Here is a 12,653-nt window from a genome sequence, read left to right as displayed (position 1 = left end):
GAAGTTTAAAGAAGAGTGTTGTGTCTACAGCCACAGACGGATGCTCTTTTGTACCTCTCCTTGCACAGCACATCGTTATTCTACAATCACAATAAAGTGTTTGAATCAGTTAAAATCTAAAATCTTTAAATCGGCTGGAATCTACATACAATGACTGTTTCCAGCTGTCAATGAGTCAAAGAGAGAAAGCAGCCATTTCCCAATCAAGAAAGAGAACCCTGCTGTCTTTCTGTAAAACTCATTAGTTATAACACTTTTCTTTCAAAACTGTATAATCCAATTTTGCGTGCCAACTGCATTCCTCGGTTTTAAAATAACTGTGAGAAATGTCCCCTTGGTCTGACTTTTATTCCTCACCTTATTCCCAATGTCATTCATTGCCACTGAAGGTAACAAGCCTTTTCCACTCTGTGCTCTGTAACGGCGGACCTTTAATAGCCATTTCCCGGTGTGGTGAGGGGAGAGAGGGGGAACATGTTTATTTGTGTGTCTGCACATGCCTCTCCAGCGATTCTCTCTGCTCCATTCACCCAGCTGCTGGCTGGAGGAGTGATTCATGGGCCTGACAGATGCCTGGTGCAGCTGGATCTGTCCTTGATCATCCCAAAAGCCTGGACAGCACTGTCATTCACCATTGCCCAAATTATCTCTGTATTGACTGCAGAACCCTCTGTGACAGCGCCGTAATGGCTAATTACCCAGGATGCTTTGGGTACTTTTAAACCCCAGAGTGTTCTCTTGCTGTCTTGCCATGCGGCTGCTGCTGCTAGCCGTTTCGCTGTGAGGGGCCTCCGTTCTCTCAAGCCCCACCTGAGTACCACAGGCTGAGGAACCCGGAGCAAAACGTCGAGAGAGAAAAAAGGCATAATATCCTCTTTTACAGAAATTATACAGCGATGCCAATGTAACAAAACACTTTTGTTATGGTCTCAGCGGTGTTTGGTAAGCTGTCGCTTGTGACAGTGAAATGTGCACATAAATTACCATTCATGGTTTGCCTGTTTCTCCATCTTCCTCTGCATGTCAGGGGAATCACCTTGTGAAACTCACACACAGTTAATTATCAAGATGTGTCAAATGAGGTTACAAAAAGTGGCTCGTTGAAATCTTTCTCAGTATGTGAATAATAAACGGCTTTTTTTCTTTTACCGAGAAAACTGTTTTTTTGGGTGGAAAAATCCACACAAATAGCAGTCGAATGTTTTTCATTTCAGTCAAAAGATCCACAAAAGGAATGCTCATCTACAATTCTGCAGCCGCAACGTTACTTTCGACGGTGAGATGCATTTCAGGAGGAAGGTGACAGAGGGAAGTGAAAGGAATAAACGGAGAGACAGAAAGAGGGAAAGAGAAGGTGAGGGAATAGAGGGTACAAAATCCCATCCTGACTGTTAGGGAAGATGATGAGGTCCCCTGAAAATGGACAGAGCAGAGAGGGAGCAGCTTTTCTTCACAAAGACGCCAGTAATTTGCCACATCCTGTCCACACACCCGGCATGGAAGCCACTCTGTCCTTAATTACCAGGATAACAAACCCATCCCCTCCCGGCTCCTCCTGGTGCTATTCTCCTCATGTTACTTTCCCCCTCAGCCAACATCGGCACCACGCAGGCTTTCTGCGCTCATCCTTCCCATCAGTGTCGGGGTAGAAATTGATCGCCTCTCCTGCTGTCTGCAGACAGTGGAAGGATGGACACCAAATAAAGTGATACAAGCTGAGAGAATGGCCCTGCCTCGGTTAGCAGCTCTGATCTTGATGGACAGGGGCACTATAATGACATGGAGGCCTCACCTGGATAAACTAGCAGTTGTGACAGCCCCGTTAGCCGTATACACAGGGGGAAACCTTTACACAAGCCCACTACCACTGATCGTCTCCAGCTAATGACACAGTTACTGGTCAAATATGTTCATTACACCTCGATACAATTTAATCATTACCTATTTTATAACAGCGAATTTCTCTTAGAATCCATTTGCCGTCTAATCTATAAATTACGTATAGTTTCCAGAAATGTAGTTGGTTTAGGAAACATTAAAATGTACATCACAAGACACTGCAAACCGTGCGGCTTGTAATGACATCGCTGTCATGAGACAACCAGAGTATAGGAGCCGTGGCCTTCTCATCTGGTCGTCTGTCATCTCCAAGATGGCGCCGCGTCTGCCCCGGCTGTATTTGCATTGGCTTTTGCATAAGTCTCGGTTGCTGCATGCATCCTGACGCCACAGATTCAAAACAAAGGGGAAGAGTCCGGAGTGACACGACAGTCCGGCCTTGCTTCAGCACATACAGATGCATTCAGCTCCAAGGGAATGACGAGGCTGTATGAGCGCAGTGTTCGTATGCCTCTTTCAGTGAGCAGGCAGTGGGAGGGTCTGCTATTCCTCGGGGTGAAGGGGTTAGAGGGGTGTGTGTGTGTGTCTGTGTTACCAGTCACCTGCTGCTAAATCCTATTAGCAAGGCCTGGGGGTTAAACCAACCATCACCATTAAAAGCCTGTCAGGGGAAAGCCCACAAATAATAGGGCTGATTGCTACAACTCACAAATAATAAGGTGCTTTGATAGAGGATAATCAATTAGTGACAATAGGAAGAGGCGTGACATTTTGGAGATGCCTCTAAAGGGGGGAAATAGCAGCTTAATGAAAACAACAACATGTTTGAGATCATTTAAATTGTTTAGCCTTTTATTAACAGCTTCAATCTTATTTTTAGGGGAGCAAAAAAAATAAAAATATTTTTTGTATTGACATACTGTGATATCACAGCTTTAAATACTGACAGTTTTAACTAAACTGTAGTTTTTTCCCAGTGTTTGTACACAACAATATGGTCTTTACATCGAGCTCTTCAGCTGTTAAAGATTATGTATCAGTCATCGATGAGGTGAAACATTTAGAGGTCACATGTTAGCTCAACTGAAACCTAAGTGACAATACTTTGGATAAAAACAAGCTAACGTTACCGTACTCAGTTATCCTGAAGCAGTTTTCACATGAAATGACTGTATTTAGTATTTAGACTGCATGTCCTTGAACAAACAGTACGAGTCTCTGTCTTGATTTTCTTTAGCAAACCCAAAAGGACAAACAGTGCTTAGTTTGACAGCCTTACTGCCTCCAAGAGAAAAGTTACAGTAAAAAGATAATATTGTTGTTCAAGGATTAGAGCGTCAGCCAAAACATTTCCATATGTTTCCTAAAGTGAGGAAACGAGGTGAGAAAGAATTGGCCAAGCAAGTGTTAAATGAGATGGGAAGTGACAGTTTACATCTCCAGCCACAATTAACACATTGATGGCGTTTTTCACCGGGCCCCTCACAGTGATAATGCCTGTTGTCAAATCTGTTTAGCACGCCAAATCTCCTGGAGCCTTCAGCTAGGCAGCAAGCTTTTGACAGATTGAAGGTTCAGAGATAGGCTATCATGACAGATGGAAGCTGGCATCGATGTTCAGCTCTCGCCAATCACAGGGGACCTGCCCCCCCTATTCTGCGGGGCGCAGCTCCGCAACCTTCCCCCCTCTGATGGGAGCAGGGGATGGCATTGTTAAGCAGTGCATCTGTGAGACTCAGTCTCCTCTGATGGAAGCATAAGGCAAAGAGCTCTCAAGCAAAAGACGGCCACTGCTGTAAGCGCATTTCAGATATGATGGGAGGCTAGCTCAAGGGAATTGTGGACGAGAAAAAGTTTGAAACATTTTGAGGAGCAGAGGAAGGACCCAGGAGAGGAAGGAGTGATTGCAGCAAGCCTCAGCTATTCAGTAATGCCATCATTACATTTGATTATTACCTAAATGCTAGCAAATGCTGTGTGCAGTGACAGCACAGGGGAGTTTGACAGAAACATTTACCTGATCAATCTCTACATCTGATTAGCAGAATGACATTTTTTATCTGACCAACAGAGTCACACCTGTTAAATGCTCAGTACTGAGAAGGAAAATCAATTTAGCCAGCCTTGGCTTGTGTGTTAAGTCCTCCTTAGAACTCATACTACAGGATGATTACCCTTAATGAGATCCATCTGAAATGGTGGCACAGGAGAAACTCATTAAACTGAGTTTGTTCTAATCAGACAGGCTTATATGGATTTCGCAGACAACAGAAATTGTTTTGAAAAAGAAAAATACACCAGGGCCTCTGAAACAGAAGAAAGAATCTGATAATTAAGTGTCTGCCATGCGCTGATGATATCACGAGTGTTAATGATCACTTTAATGACGGTTCACACTGCACCCAGTTGATTTACAATACACCTACTGTGAGGCACCACTGCGACAAACACTGCAGCAAACACACCCAAGCAAAAAACGTTTAGTAAATACTGAAAAGCTTTTGATCCAAGAGGCAGTTTTAGAAAAAGGACTAAAATGCTTACTTGCACATTAAAATTTCCGCCGGTAAATAACTTTGAGATGCAGCATTGTTGGTTTACTTGCTGGCAGGCAGCTCTCTAAGTTGTTTGGTCTCTCCCTCCCTGTTTAGGCGAACACATTGTTGATTCAGACCCATCATGTTGAGGCTTGAGGTCACCCTGTCTCAGGCTTGGCTAGTTAGCAGCAGCCCACCTGATGGCCCAGAGGAAATCACAGCAGCCGCACTCACAGGAGAGGGCCTGACAGCCAGGCCCCGCACCAGAGAGAGGGGTCCAGCCAGGGGGGTGGAGAGAGGAGGGTCAGTATGGGGGGGAGGAAGAGTGAAAGGGAGTGTGTGTGTGTCTGTGTGTGTGGGGGGGGGGGGCTAAAGAGGGCGCAATGTTGAGTTGTGTTGTGATCGCTGCTGCATTAAGTGAGACGGAAAATGCAGACAGAACTCAATGATGAAAGAAGGGTGCAAAAGCAGAAACAGGGCTTCTCACTGGGCGGAACACTAGAGGAGAACAAGAATGATGAGGTTCCGGGGTTAAGTTGTAGAAAAAGAGGGGAAAGAGGAACGTCCAGTCAGTGTAACAGAGTGATGAGGATCCTCATTCACAAAGATGGATGCTGATATTTCGGCGGAGGGATTCAGTGGTATATATGGATCTATAAAGGGGGCTGGTCTAGTGGTCTAGTTGCCTCGTTTTTCCAACACCTAACAGCAGTTTCTGTTCAAGCAGAAGCAAAACTGCCCTGTGTAAATGAAGTGAGGCATCAATGTAAGTTATCCTGGGGCAGTGATGCTGCTCTTGCAGAGAAAACGTTGGCTGTAAAATGCTGTGATGAACAGCAGACATTTCCAGTTCACAAGTCTCCCAGTCTCTCCTGAGAGTCTGCTTCATCCCTATTATAGCCAATAATAGCCCATTGTAGTCATATGCTCTTTCTCTTCACTGTGACTGAATGAGGACATATTATTTACAGAGAGGAGACACCGCTAATACGCCGCTGCAGAAAACTGCTGACGGGAAGAGGGCAGAAATCATAGGTTTTCCCTGAGAGGACGTTACACTTCTTTATATTTATAGTTATGTTGAATAACATCTCACAATCTGCCAATACACCGCCAGACAACCTCCACAGTCGCTGAACTCCAAGGTGGCAAACTAAGGAGATTGAAAGCCTTTTGTCACCACTTTCTGCAGTTCATATTGACAATGAAACTGTAATTTTGTTTTTTATGAGATGAAATAGGACTCTTCAAAATGGTCAGTATTGTATTAGGATTGTTTGACACAAAAGCTACATAACATGCAAACACTTATACATTTTGCTATAATCAAATTATTGAAGTAAATAAAAAGAGTTTACAATATGTAAAGCTAAATTCTACAAAATGATCTTAACAAGATTTCAAATTTCTCGTTTCTTTATGTATACTGCATGGGAAACCATATTTTATTCATAATTACAGTTTCTACAGATCAGTGGCAATGCACAAATTAAAATGTAAAAGATGAACTAATTAAAGTCCTTTCATACTCGTTAAAATGTAATCTCAATGGATAAGGGCTCTCTCTACTGGAGCATTTCAACAGGGCAATAACTGCAAAATGAAGATCAAAACCTCATTGTGTCCATGTGCCATTGAACACATTTTCTTTAGGTTTATATTTCGTGCTTCCATCCAAAAGCATTCGGAAACTAATGCCTCACCACAAAGTCATACACCATTAATGCAGTCAGTGGTGCTGCAGCCTCAGAATCTTATTATCTTAGTTGGTTCAGCCTCATTAGCTGTTCTATGCATATTAATGGATGGGAAATGGAAAACTATACCCCATTTAAGAACAAAACATGCTCAAAGTACTCGCTGCTTCCAGGTTATGGGACATAACTCACTCTGCAAATTGCTATCATCGGGCTCCTGGCAGAAGCCTGCTGTTTTCTTTACCCAAAAGCTCCTGGTTCCCTTGCAGAGACAGAGTTTCATTAACCTGCACTGCATTCAGATGCCATTATGGCCCTAATTATGGCACATGCTCTTGTGAGGAACTGCCTCGGTTCTCAAAGACTTTTATGTCCAGCTGTCCTGTCACCAAGGCCAGGGTCATCACCGCTGCTGCCGCCCAAGTTTCAGGTGGAGAAGATGTGCTAATCTCAGATGCATTGAAGCTGGCTTTGTCGACTTACGTTGGCTTATCTATCATGGTCTCGACTGCATTAGACATGAGACCTTACGTTTGCAGGCACTAAAGTAGAAAGGAGAGCAAATTCAATTCTTCTCATCTACCTCCTCAGCTGTACCCAGATTGCATCAGTGAAAAAAAAGAAGTGTACTCTCGAGGATTTAATACGAGCACCTAGCAGAGGTTCGCTTTATGCCATGCTTGTTCTCAACGCTAAAAAGACAACGCTGTCATCTACTGCTATAGTCGACTTTTAATGATTAAAAAAGCCAGATAATGACTGTGTTTACCATTCTAAATTCATCAGATCTGCCAACAGACCAATGGAGACCTTAGGTTGGGAAACCAAGAAAACCTCTGTCCAGTGTCTCATTATCCATGAAAGTATCTCCTCGGCTCCCTCTGTCTAATCAAAGAGAAAGGAAACACAGGAACAGGATGAAAAATTCCAGCATGAGGGAGATTGAAACAGTTCCCTCAGCGTTGAGCATTGTTCACTCACAGCAGATCGTGAAGGTAAGAAGTTCCTTTGGCAGGTGCTGCAGGCTGTCAGAGCCGTAGATGAGCTCTGCTGCTGGATAACATCTTGCCAAATGCTCAAAGCTTGTCACTTAACAGTCGGCCGGAAAAAGGTGGACAGCTACTAACCTCTCGGAGAAAAAACAAAGACCAACAGTAAGTTCCAAGCCATGAAAAGAAAAGTTTGGAGTTTCCGAGAACAATTTCCAGTTTTGTCACACTAATAAAGGTAAAACGCTTTGAAATGCAACGTGTTTTCATGCATTTTCTGCAAACATGTGTCTGTGTTTGTGCAGTCACAAGTATCTGTCTGTCAAGACATTTAGTATTATATTTGGGTGAACTTGCTCTTTCTGTTTCCGTCATTGAATATAAAAATAAATAATCGTTCAAACTGTCATGTTTATATTTTGGAGTTAGTTTCGTTCAAACATCAAAGATAAATTCAGCTCCCCAATAGCAGTGCCAATTCTGTTGGCAATTAAATTATTGTATTTATCATAACTACAACATACAATCTATACAACTCATATAAGGAATATGAGTATCATGGACACAAATGATCTGATGAGTAAACAAGGTTAGAATAACGTATCTATTTATTTCTACCTCTTCTCTGCATCAATAGCTTTTCTTGCACTGTACAAACACTGAGAGCATGTCAGCTCTTGACCAACCTGCTTGGCAGCCTGATCATTTAGATCTCTTCCGGCTAGTAAACTTGTATTTAGCCACATTTTGGTATTAAAAACGCATTTGACAAACCACCAAAATTCAGTTGAAAGACAAGAACTAACTCTCATTATCAACACGGCTTAAAAAAATTATATCATTTTATGAACCGACGGAAAACAAGTCTAAATTTGCCATTATCAGTTGTTAATGGCCATATGAGAACTCACAAAATTCATATGTTCCATGCAGAGCGCAAGTACATGAATGTATTGCATGTACTGATCACTCTGAAAATCAACACCTGTAGAGCTTTAAGATACTTTCAGCTCATTGTTTTGGTTTGCAATGAAAACTCTGACAGTTCAGAAACTACACACTACAAGCCCAGCATGAAGAGCAACATGAAATAAATGACTGGTGAAATTTTTTTTATTAAACACTTATTAAAGGGAAGACATAAATATATTTTTCTCAGGAGTCAATGGACCAAAACAGGGATTACAGGACTGGCACATGACAGGTGGCAAGAAATAACAGGATGCCCATGCAGCTCTGTTTCTGTTGGATGCATGATGAGCTGTGAGTGTGTTGAGGACTCGTTCCATCCTCCACTGTTGCTCAATGCAGCTTCAACAGAACATTTTGAGGTGAAACACTTTTAGGATGTGCAGGCTTTTCCTTGCAGGATAATTCTAAAGACCCCCTGTGACGTTTTTAAGACAATTAAAAACAATCTACTTTGAATAAGAAAATCGTAATTGAAATGTTTTTGTTTTTTAACAATTACATTGTTAAGAAACTTAAAATGTCTGTCTACTCCTTCTCACCTGATCAATAGTGGGACAGAGTTTAGCGTATAGATGCTACCAAAGCATCAGTTCTATCTGAACAGGAATGTATACCTTCATTGAAAGAAGAGTACTGAAGACCTGAACTGAAGGCTTTTCTCAATCGAGTTTCTGCTCTTCTTCTGACTCACTTCAGGAAGAGTTTGATTGACAGATGGTTCATCCAATCACCTGCCACATATTCATTTTAAGAGCATTTCCTTTTGCGAACAATTTCCAATGACTGCTTCTCAGATGGTTCCGTGTAACAAACCATCTGCCCTGCAGGCTTAATAAATGTTAGCTAAGAGCACCATGTTCTAGCTCCTGTCTTGTTACGTTAAGCCTTTCAGGAAATTATCAAATCTAAGCAATGTAGATTAGTCTGTTATATTGGTGGATAATTGTCACACATGAAGTTGAGAGCAATTGTTTGTTATAAGTTGAATGTGACTGACAGAATAAAAGCATCGAATTTCAAACTATTTCATTACTCAACGAAAAAAAGTACACAATCTTGTAGTTAAGAAGATCAAGAGGGATACTTACTGTATGAAAATTGTAAATACAAAAATGTGAATAATAAACATTGTTTTCCATCATAATAAATACTACTGCCCAATTTGTTCTTTCTAAAACACCTGGTAAACAGTGCCTTTTTGCTCCATAGTAGTTCTATTGGAAGGTAAAACAAGTACTTCAACTTGCACCTGCAGTATACCAGTTATACTGGGACAAGCTCAACAACCCTTAAAAGGTGCTAACCAGCACTTTTTATTTAAAGTGCACAGGTAGGTATAGTTTTCTCCTGATGAAGTAGTGCTATGAGCTCTAAAAGGGAACCTCATCTGTAAAGGACAAATATGATCACAAATTCCTCTCAGGTAAGTTTAACTCTCTCTTCCCGGCATTAAAAAAATTAATGTAGTATTTAAACAATTCCTCAATTAATTAAGGCTAAATATTATCATAATCAATAACTTTTTTCAGTAAATTAGAGTTAAACTAAACATTTGCTGGTGTTAAAATGTGTGGATTTTCTCAACGTATCATTCATTGATTAATTTAGTAATCCTATTACGTAAGTTTAAGATCGGTTAACTTGTTATGGTTAGTTGCTTTTTTTGGGCCATTTTAAAGACAACATTTTATCGATAGATAAATTGATTCGGTAAATATATTTATTGAAGTCCATACTTTGAGTATATATTGTCAGACAAATGTCATGTGACTAATTCACTTTGTTTTTGTTGACTACAGCAATGAATTTGACTTATTGAACTATACTAATATGGCCACAAGAGTGAATAGACCTCAGATGCTTTACATATAGAATATGACGTGTGTTATCGATCTTTAGACATGAGCGGCATGAGCCATCTGCAAATCACTTCAGCTGACACCCCACAATACAGCAGAAGGAGAAGGATGTCTTTCTTTTCATTTCCTTTTCTAATATAACAAACCCTTTGAATGAATGTGATTTCATGATTGAAAACACATTTGAAGGGAGCACACTTGTGATTTGCAACACTAAATCCAATAAACCCTTTTCCTAAATAATTTCAATAATTTGTCTTTAATTATAACCGCCATAACAATGAGTCACAGTGAGATAAATAAATAACTTCACTTTCCTCCCTGGAATTGTGCTGATGCGGAGGTCTGCCTAGGCATTATAAACCTAATTAGCAGAAGATTACTATGCAGTGTGCAAGGCTGTGGTCCAGAAAGACATCATTAGGTCTTCTGATGGGGATATGCCTTCAGCACATTGATTCTTTTTCGCTCCAAGAACAATGCAGATTGCAGACTTTATAATTGGGCTTTGAGGTCATTTGTGACTTCACTTCCACTCTGTGTGGCTGGCGATCTCCATTCAAACAAAAGAAGCCAATAACCAAAAGACATTCCCACTGCCCTCAAAGAATGAAGAGGATGTTCATGGATTATGAGATCCAACAATAAGACATAGATAAATAATAATCATGTGAGCAACGCATACTGTAGGACTTTAAAAGTATTCGACAGAAAAATATGATGACGTTTAAGAGATCCAATTAGATATGCTGAAAACCTAAATAAATAAATAGCTGCAATACTTTGACTTAATTTAGCATGTTCTTATAATAATAGATCTCTTATGATGATCCCATAAATAATGGTCACGATGAGACTTGTCAACAAAAATCCTATTATTTCACGTTTAATAACAATAATACTGGGAATTCCACGCTTCCAAGCTGAACCACTCCGCTCGTGCAACCGGTGGACATTACACAAGACTTGCAACAATTTGTCCATTAATCAAGTATTGGCTCAAAAGAAAATGTATATGTGTGATAATTTATTAATAACTTCAGGCATTGTTCAATACAAAATCCAAAACATTTCCTGGTTAAATGCTATCAAAAAGGATCATTTGCTTCCCTTCTTTGTCATATCTCAGTTGAAGACACACAAAAGGAGCACCCACAAAAAAAAGAGTTCCTGATTTGTTGACATGATTCACAAACAGCTCTCACTCCAGATATTCAAGGAGATGGCTTTAAGTAATGACCTTAAACCATGTATTCTCAAAATACAACTCAAAAAACAGAGGGATGAACATAGTCCTGTAAATCCTATCAAGACCTTCTGAAAGTAAAAGAAAGCCTGTCGACTGAAGACTCCTGTAGCCTCCTCAAAAGAGCAAACAGCTCGTTCCATAACAAAGACTCCACATTATTTCTAAATGGAAATCTCGATGATAAGCACTGCTCCGACATCCAACCAAGACAACCCAACAACATCCAGCATCTCAGGTTGGATCTCCCACATGGTCGACCTGCCACTGGAGATTTCTGCAGTTGTGTTTCTCAAAGTATTTATTCTACCACCAAACAATAGGCCCAGTCAAGGTTCGCGGTCAAGTCAAATAGTCCGAGAACAAAGCCAGATTCGAGACTGAGGAAAGAGTAAGGCAACCTTCCTGATTTGATTCATGCACCTTCTTTCTGCTGGAGGTCATTAAAGCCATTTTTTGAACAAAATCGTTTCTGGGCCTGAGAAAATAGACAAAGAAATATCACAAGTTTTACACCAGCTGCTTAATTGTTTAACCTTTAGAATGAATGTAAGGATATTAACACCAGCCCCCAGTTTACACTTTGGGGCTTTGTAGCCATAAGCCATGAGCCTAAAGATTATAAAACTATTATAACCATATATATTCTAATGCCCTCGTCTGTCTCCTGCTTGGGTTGCGTTGCGTTTGCTTACTTTGCATTCCTCTATGGGCGCTCATAAGAGAGCTTGTTTAATCAGCTCTGCTCGCTGTCTTGCTATCTGGACTCGCCCGTCATATGCTTCTCTCCTGCAGCTCGTTCTCTCTGTCTGTCGTTTGGAAGAGAGCACTACAGCCCCATTTGAGGTATGATAATCAGCTGATTAGCCAGCGAAGTCCTTTTCCCAGAGGCTCCTTTGTGTGCAAAATCCTCACACTCAATTGACATGTGGACATCATCAAGCTGATGAAATGCAATTGTAACGAACAAGTGAGGCATAGCATCTGCAGTGGGACCCTGAACGAAAAGGACCCTTCCCTCCTGACATGCTAATGCTGAAAGCTGCTCTCTGCCTGTACTCCCCGTGGGTCCCTCATGGAAATGTGAAGAGATGCATATTCAAACCAGCGCCTTCTGAGGGGGCTATATGTACAGCAGAGAGCGATGGGGAGAGAAAAAAACTCTGTGTGGACATGGCCAAATGCTAATTCTGAGACAGATTATATTGCATCACGCGCAGTAATGATCTGACAGTTCATTTGTGAGGAGAGTTCAGGATCTGAGGTTTAATGCTTGGGTGGACGCAGGTGCTGAGCCCCAGCTCCTCAGAGCTGTCAGAGAAAGGCAAGGGGCTGCTGTCAAATTATCCCAGTTAAAAAGGCTGAGGCGCCTGCAAATATGAAAGACATTTAAGAAATTAATGCATTTGTATTCAACACATATTGCAACAGTGTTTCATTAGAGGTGCTCTAGTCATATTAAAACTGACATCTGACCTTTCACATTTCTCCGAGGCACTCAGGAACATTCTTAT

The sequence above is a fragment of the Pseudoliparis swirei genome, chromosome 2, assembly GCF_029220125.1.
Source record: "Pseudoliparis swirei isolate HS2019 ecotype Mariana Trench chromosome 2, NWPU_hadal_v1, whole genome shotgun sequence".
NCBI lineage: Eukaryota > Metazoa > Chordata > Actinopteri > Perciformes > Liparidae > Pseudoliparis > Pseudoliparis swirei.
This window is presented reverse-complemented; position numbering follows the sequence as displayed.